Source organism: Vicia villosa, unplaced genomic scaffold (genome assembly GCF_029867415.1).
Source record: "Vicia villosa cultivar HV-30 ecotype Madison, WI unplaced genomic scaffold, Vvil1.0 ctg.000068F_1_1_2_unsc, whole genome shotgun sequence".
Lineage (NCBI taxonomy): Eukaryota > Viridiplantae > Streptophyta > Magnoliopsida > Fabales > Fabaceae > Vicia > Vicia villosa.
The window spans coordinates 173,967-183,645 of NW_026704995.1; positions in this window are offsets into that span (position 1 = coordinate 173,967).

A 9,679-nucleotide genomic window follows, 5' to 3' on the forward strand; every position below is an offset into this window, starting at 1 on the left:
CTGTAAATAGTAATTTCTTATATCCTTAACAATTTCTATCCTGTTTTGAAATGTTTTTGTCTATTTTTAATGTTGCAAATTTCACATATGGTTGTAGTTCGTATGATTGCTGTTGCAGTTGTTGCATTACAACCATTGCGGTTACAGCATTATAAGCATTGTGGTTACGACATTAGAATTGTGATTGCTTATGTTGCAGTGTTTCAATTGGCTCATTTCACTTCTGCAGTAACATCAAAAGCAATTCTATTTGTACATCATAGTTTATTTGATGTTATTTGTACAAATTCGGTTTCATTCTCACTTCATGTTATGCCTAATATTATGTTTTGTTTTTATCATTTTTTTTGTCAACATATAGACTATAGTTCTTAACTGCTTAATATGATCTCTTTGTACGGGTGTTTTTTTCTTCGAATAATATTTGATCTCTTTGTACAGGTGCTTTTTTGAATGCACATCCAAAGTCACGCAACCTATAAATTTCAAAGATGATGAATTGCGCCTAGATCTCTATAGCGGGTTGTCATTAGTGTCGATTACGCAAGTTTGGTGAATTAATCGGTTTGGGTTGTTGTGGAGTTTCACCATCAACTGCTGTAATTTTGTTACTGGTTATATGTTTCAACCGCTATTTGTTTCAAGGATGTTTGTCAAATATATATGATGCAATACTGCTACTGAGAGTAATCGATGGGTTTTGCAAGTCCGATAAGGTCGGTAAAGCATACAAACTCTTAGAGGAAATGAAGACAAAGAGTCTACAACCCACTGTTGTAAATTATGGTTCTATTGTTGTTGGACTAGCTAAAATTGAAAGGTTGAGGAAGAATACATGTTGTTTGAAGAAGCAAGATTAATAGGTGTTGATTTAATTGTAGTTCTCTACACTAGTCTTATTAATGGAAAATTTAGACAATTACAACAAATAAAATGTTTGTGTCATAAATTTGCTTCTACATCCCTAGAATATGGTCTTTGTCCATAGCAAATATAGTTCAAGCAATACATAAAGCAATAAAGTTGTGATATGCTTTCTAATTTTGACAAATGAATTGTTTGTGCAAGGCTGGTTATGTATATATGTATATATATATATATATATATATATATATATATATATATATATATATATATATATATATATATATATGGGGACGACTCAAGTGAGAACACTTGGTTATTATGAGAAATGAGAACAATGAATCACAACCATTAAATTTAGATTTGTTGATTTTAATGGACATGATTTGTTTCTCTTTCTATGATTCTTATTATTTATTTTAAATCAACATAGAAAGAGAAACGTATCATGTCCATTAAAATCAACAAATCTAAATCTAATGGTTGTGATTCATTGTTCTCATTTCTCATAATAACCAAGTGTTCTCACTTGAGTCGTCCCCTATATATATATATATATATATATATATATATATATATATATATATATATATATATATATATATATATATATATATATATATATATATATGGGGACAAGGACTTAACAGAGAAAAGGTATTGATTTTTCATTTTATAAGCAATTTGCAGGTAATTAAATGACCTCTTTCTTATCATCTTTTTGGTCCAGCAAACCATTTTTACTTCCTTGATTTTGTAAATGATACTATAAAAATTATATTGATATTTTTATAATTTTTGACTTTGTGTTTGTTTGGTAGTATTAATTTAAGTTTTGTAGATGTCAGATAATGAATGTATAACAAATAATAAACATTGTGAAGAATAACTCTGGGGAAACATAAAACTTTTATTTTGGTGTTCATGCACTTAACATGTGTGTCTTACAAATTCTACAGCAAGTAAGTGGGATTTTCAGCAGAAATAAATTGACTCATACTCTTCGTGCCAACATAGAATCATTCTAATTATAATGTTCTTACAAACTACTCCTATTAGCAATGTTTGTTTTCATTCCACATTGTATAAATATTATATTTTAAAGATTCATTTGCATAACTTTGTATTCAATACATTTTATTATGTATTAAAGATATATAAATATGAGCTTGAAACTTGAAACTCTAAAAGTGAGTCAAATATTAAAACTTGAAACTTTAAAGTTAATTTTAAAATTTCTCTTTTTTATCTGAACCACTTATTCTCTTTCTCTTTTCAATAAATGATTTCATTATTAATTATAATTATAAATTATAATTAATGGTGAACCATTCTCAAGGAATCATTTTATATTCCCTTCTTTATCTCAACCACTTATACTCTTTTTCTTTTAAATAAATGTGATTTAATATATTTTTTGAAATATTTTTTCAACTCAATCAATATTTGTTTTCTTTAACCCACATTCACTTTTTCCTTGGTTGCCTAAAAAATTGGCATATCAATTCATTATTATTTAATTGATTAATTGATTAGTAAATAAATTATAAATCTCATTAAATTATAAAAATATATTTAATCAATTTAATTTATCTATTTATCATATTATTATTTTTTATTATTCCCTTTTGAGATTAATTACTATGCACTGTCAGTGTAAAATTCTTTACACAGTCAGTGCATCATAACTATTCATAAATATTATTTTATAAATAATTAAAATAAAGTTTAAATTTCAATAAATATTTAACAGCCATGATTCACTGACGGTGTAAAACTGTTTTACACTGTAAGTGCATACCAATTAAATTCTTCCCTTTTTTATCACAACCACTTATACTCTTTCTCTTTCCAAAAAATATGATTTAATTATTATTTTTTAAATATTTTTTCAACTCAATCAATTTTTTTCTTCTTTAACCCATGTTCAAATCAAGAGTGGTTTTCCTTTGTTGTCTAAAAAATTGTTACTAATTCATTATTATTAACTGGTTATTAAAAAAATTATTCATCCAATTAAATTATAACAATTAAAATTCTATTTCATCAATTTAATTTATATATTTATTGTATTATTATTGATTGTGTATCTATTATCATTATTTTAATGATTCCACGCGAAATTAAGATATTCTATAATTTTATAATTATATTGTGTTTCTTTTTATTTTATAAACTATATGATTATATGAAATTATAATATATGGGGATTGTTGTACCCCAAATTTTGACCACTGAGATCCCACAATATTCCCAAATTGTAGGATCATTATCATTGTCATCATGCATACATCATTTGCTAATCAAATAATACAAAAAAATTGTTGTTTGTTGCTTGTGTCCTAAGACAGGAGACTGATCAAGAGGAGACTGAACAAATTAGGGTTTTGAAGCCCACAAAGAAGTTCAAACATTCTCCAATGTTCAAAGGGTTCTCTCATCAAAATCGAAGCCCAAGGATGGCCTAATTCAAAATCAACAACTTTCAAACTCACCTGATGCCCAAATTAGGATTTTGACCTCATTCATCTAGAGGGTTGACTTTTAATCAGGACATGGTTCCATGGCTCAACCTATGATTCAAGGGCCTCCAAATCAACATTACAATCCATTAATATCATTCATTTGAAGAGGATAGCTTGATTCATGTAGAATCCACAAAATTGTAGTTCAGTTGGAAAAAGTCAACTGTGTGAGTCAACCTTTGACTTTTGAGAAAATTAGTCAACCATGAAAATTTGAGGATCAAAATCATCAACATATTATTAATGAATTCATTTTACCAAAGAAAATAAAAAAAATTCATCAAGTATCAAAAAGTCAACAAAAGTCAAAATTAGGGTTTTTAAGTGATTTGAGCTTATTTTGGTAAATTTAAATTTCACCTACAAACTCAAAAATCTCCCAACATGAAAGTTGTAGATCTTAATAAAATAAACAACTTTGTCACTTATAACATTTCATCAAAAAATGATTAATTTGAGAGATATTGAATTAAGAAGTTTATGTACAAACAACAGAGAAATTTTAAGTGTTTTCACTTGAATTTCTTCTAACTTTGTGGCCATTTTTCACGATGATCCAACAAGACTTTGAGAAAACTTTTAACAAGAGGATTTAATTATGCAGCAAGGGATTTCTAAAGAGACTATTAGCATGGAATTTCATTACTTGAGCTAGGAGATATGATTTTGAAATGAGAGCTCCATGGCACTTGAAATTGAAGTATGGACATGAAGAACAAGGTTTGAATTTGATTCAAATATGAAGGAATCTTCAAAAAACAAGCCCTATAACTTGTTCAAAACACCAAACTCAGTTGATTTCACTAACTTTTGAGCTATGATCCAATTGATTTAAGCATTGTTCGAGTTAGAATTCCATTAATGGCACAATGTGTCATACCCCAAAATTTGCCCTATCATTTTAGACATTTGATTATTCTAGTTAAAGCATGTTACGGCTTTTTCTATTTTATTATTATTGTTTTATTACAATTTCTTTTTAATGCGTAGTGGGGTCGTACTAAAAAGGGGTGTTTGGAAAATAAACATATGAGCTTAACATACAAATTGTTTAGCCCATTCTTAAAAACCCCATTAATTCATAAGTGGGGGTGTACCTTCCTTTAGAAAATCATGTTGGGTTCAATTAAACTATGGCCCATTAAAAACCTTAAAGCTTTGTCTATTAGAAATAGTTAGAAATTTTATAGTCTAATTAAAATTATTTAGTTGGTTAAAATTTTAATTGGTTAGTACATTTATGTGTAATATATATTTGAGTTATATTTAACTAATTTTTTATTTCATTGGTGTCTCTATTTCCTTGTTAATTGTTATTAAAAATACATAAATATCTAAAAAAATAGGGAAAGTTGAGAGAATAAAGGGGCAACCCTCATGCTAGCTTTTTAAATTGGTCTATTAATCATAAAATTATAGTAGGATAATATTGTTAGTTTTAATTAATAATATTGTCTAATTAGGATAGTGTTTTAATTTTTATGTTTTTATATCATCTTAGTTTATTCAGTTTTTTTTTTTATGTAAAAAAACCAAACACATGTTCCATTTATTTAATTAGCTTAGTTATTATAAAAAATATATATTTTATTTAATTAGCCTATTTATTTAATATAATATATATTTTTTGTTTTATCACGTTTTTTTGTTACATATATGTTTCTACTAAAGAAAAACAGAATATATATTTTACATGAAAATGCTAGATACACCCCCAAATACCAAATACAATAGGATGCCCATTGCACAAGGACCAAAACCGGCCCACCTGCATTTGGCATTGGCCGCGCCCGCGGTGACGCAACGGTCACCCAACGGCTAGCTGCTCGAAAATCCCCCCATTTATCACCTTTTTCAACCTTCAACCACATTTTCTTCCATTCTTAACCCCCATAACTCCCATTACAATCCATAACTCACCCACTACATTAATTCTCACCATTAATACTCATCAACCACTGAAACAACTGTTTTGAAATCATCAAGATGAAATCAATGAAGTCGCCATCGATTGTTTATTTATCCTGAAAATGGGAATGGAAAACATCGAGTAAAATCCTAAAGGGAAACAAGCAAAGGTCTTAAGACCTAGAGAAATAGGTAAGGGTGTCGGTTACGCAAGGAGAAGGGGTTAGCACTCCTCACGTCCGTCGTACTCGACGGGACCCGCTCTTGTTAGTCTAAATCTAAGGGTGTTATCTAAAAACTAAACCTAAAAGCTAAAGGAAAACGCACGAAGAAAGAAGGGAAAAGAAACACAGGGAAAAGAAAGAAAATATATACAATATTGTGCTCGTTCAGGCTGTCATACCCCAAAATTTGCTCGCCTTTAAATTCTTTCTAATTATGGTTTTATAAGTTTTTATTCAATTTTACTAATATTTTAACAGTAATTTTTATTTATATATATATATATATATATATATATATATATATATATATATATATATATATTCTAAATAAATATTCTTTAACACCTCACATATTTTCAAATGCATATTATGTTGAATAAATTAAATAGTATAATTGGCAAGAGAGTATGTTTAAGGATTTACTAGTGTCCAAGGTCTTGAGTTCAAACCCCACTGTTGACATTTTCTTTTATTAAGTGTTTTTGTTTTCCTTTTTTTACTTACAATATTAAAAAAAAAAATCACAAAATTACTTTTTTAATAATTTAATATTAATTTTTTGTATTTTAATTTAATCATTTATTAAAAAATATTATTATTTTCATTTTTCACATTTTTATTCAAAAAAATAACCCAAAAAAAAAACATAAAAAATTATTATGGTAAGTTTTCATTCTTGCTTTGCCTATAAGTTACTTTTATGATATTATTTTGATTGGATTTCTCTATTTTTAATTAAAAAAAATCAAAACAAATTAATATCTAATTTTAATCATGTTAATGACCATAATATCAAATTACTTATTTCTATATATGTTAACCTAATGTTTCTAATATAAATAGATAGTATTTTCTAATACTGCGGAGGCAATTTTTACGAACACGGTAAATACATTCACTTTGAGTCTGTTTTACAGATAAAGGAAAGAAGAAGAGCAAGAACGGAAAATCAACACCCAGCAGTACCGGTCTCGATCTCTCTCTTTAATCTGTTACAGGTACTTTTCATTTTTTTCCTCTGATATTATCTTGTTAATACTTTGTGGAGTAGCCGCCTATTTATCGTTTCAATTTTAAGAGCTACTGTGTGGTTTTTATACCTATTTTATTAGCTAAGTCATAGCCTGTTTCACACCTCTATGTAGAGGCCACATGATAGTTTTAATTTTCTATATCAGGTTTATTATTAATTCGTTCTGGTAAAAGTGTATATGTGTATGTAAACAATATTTTGACAAAGTATTTTCGATTCGGCCATATAATTAATATGCTGTATTTCAATTAGGAACTTGACTAACCTATATATTTCAAAGACATCACGTTACCATAAGTTACATGGGCTAGTTTTTTTTGTTGAATTTATTACTAAAAAATGGGGTTAACATTATACCAAAGTGTTAAAAAAATAATAGTGTTAATTTTATTCTATTTGAAAATTACAAAGAATATATTATAAAGAAACCCTAGAGATAGGTTTATCAATGCATTAGGGTTTGCCCAATCCCACTGGTCCCGGTTTGCCCAATCCCACTGGTCCCTTGACCAAAGTTTTAGGATTTAATTTATTCTAGATCTATTGGTCGCAATGGTTAATAATCAATCAATTAATTAATTAAATCCAAAATACATTTATTTTGCTAAATGGTTTTAACCAAATCTATTGGTTACGATGATTAGCATACTCAATTCGTTATCATGTAATAATCAAATCTAATGACTATGAGAGGTAACGATAAAATCAATAATTTTAATTATATAAAACTAAAATACACTTTATTTGCTGTTCGTGATGATTGAATCTATCGGTCAGAACGGTCAGCAATCCCTATCTAATCCGTTAACTATGGTGATCAAACCTATTGATCATCACAGCTAACGGTTACATATTAAAACCAAGATTGTACGCCAAACTTAAAACACTCAAAATTCGTCTCTTCAATACTGCGTTTTTCAAAACTACTATAAGGTAATTCAAAATACCTTGCGAACTTCGCATTTCAAAACTACGATAAGGTAACTTAAAATACCTTCAAACACCTTCATAGCATATTCTAAGGCGTACAACCCTGTGCCCCGAACTACGTTGACTCTGATTCTCCCTAAGGAGATACGTAGGCACTTGGTAACAAGGCGAGTCCCCTTCCTCAAAATTCTAATCAGGTTCAAATCTTACCGTTCACCCTTTTTATTTCTTTAGCTATTAACCTTTATAATTCTAGCCATAAAACCTTTGCCTTAAACACAAAACCTTAGGAAAGGGTTAAGGGTGCCTAACACCTTCCCTTGACCTGAATATAATATCTTACCCGAATCTCTTAACTGCGTAGGGTTTCCTATTCGCCCTGGTAGAATAGGTGGCGACTCTAAATTTAATTTTTAGGGCAGGTTGCTACAGCTGGCGACTCTGCTGGGGACCACTATAATTGTTAATTATTATGCTCCTATAGGTTTTGGCAGGGTTTAGGTTTTTGGCGAATTTTTTTTTAGGGTTTTGCTAATTTGCCAAAATTAGGGTTTAGGATTTATTTTTATAAATATTTAATTTTTTTTATTTTTTTATTTATTTATTTACAATCTCATTTGTACAGCAAATTAAATAAATACTTGTTTATTTAAATATTTGTTTTTTTCGAATATTTGATTATTTGAATATTTGGGGTTAGGTTTTATTTAAATATTTAAATATTTATTTATTTATTTATCTACATCTTTATTTATTTACAGTAATTTTTTTACAGTAATTTAAATAAATATTGCTTTAAATTGCTTAGTTATTTTTATTGCTTTTTGATATAAATTGCTGCTTTTATATTTTCGGGATATTATACATTGCGTTAAAACATAAGTGTGGGAATTATCCTCAAGACCAGGGGGACTTGAATCACCTATGAGTCTTATTGATAATTCTACTCAGAGTGGGTTGAATATCCGGAAATTTCCGATACGAGGCTTGACTTTGTTGAGGGCAGGACTTGGTATTTGGCTGATCTCTCTGGGAACCTACCCCAAAAACTCGAACCTCATGGATAAATGAGTTGTTCTAAAATCCAAAGAGACAAAAAGTCTCGGAGGCTATGAACGACCCCATGAGACCTTCTAGAACACACCAATGGGAATGGTAGACACCCTAAGCCGATACGTCGAACCTATGAACCTAGGGCTTATGTGCTTATGTGTTTATTATACGTGTGCAATTTATATACTGCGAATGTCTTGCGTTTTAATTTTGCAGATATCCATACGTATTCCCTGGCCTGCAGGGACTCTATTTCCAAGATCATGTCCTTCCCACGAAGGACATCTCACGTCGATTGGCCTCTCGATGGCCATGAGATCTGGTGAGTGTCTTGAACGGTCGCCATGTGTCCGCTCCTACGCATTCCCTAGTCTGTAGGGATTTCCTATATTGTGTCGTAGTCCCTAGTCTGTAGGGATTTCCATCTATCTATCATTATCCGCAGCCCTTAAGGGGTTTCCTTGTGTTCATCCCTTAAAAGGTGTGGGGCATCCTTATGGTAGTCCTGTGGTTGTCGTTTTCTTTACCTCCCCGTTTCACTTGGGAGGACGGCACGCTAGACCCTTCACGCGAAATTTGGAAGGAGAATGCGCCCGTGGTGGGATGAATTTTGTTTCAGTTCTTCCTACGATATCACACGAACTTTCTTATTGGTCCTACGAGTAGGAAAGGGAAAAAAAGATCTCAACTAAACCCTAGGAGTTTGCTAAGTGTGGGGATTTCACCTAGACTAGAAATTCTGGAGTCCGGGGGGTCGGTTATACATAGGGAAGTGTTTAAACACCCTACATATCTGTAGTACTCTACAGGAACCTTCTCTGTGTCTAAAATGTGTTTGTGCTGCTAATGATTATTGGGAAAGTTTCTCCTTTGTGTTAGGAGAGAGAATTGAATTGAATAAAAGAAAGACAGACAGACAGACTGACTATTTTTGGTATTTTATTAGCTCGCTGAGATTCCTTGTGAACCTCATGCCTACATATCCCTAGTGGAAGTCAGAGCTTAATGTAGTTCGGGGAACTAACTAGGGAAATTACTTGTTTTTGGTGCCTTGCTTGAAGCTCAAGGTTGAAGCTTTGAAATAAATCTCTGTCTACAGTAAAGAGACACGAAGTCATCTTTACAGAGAGGTATTTGTACTA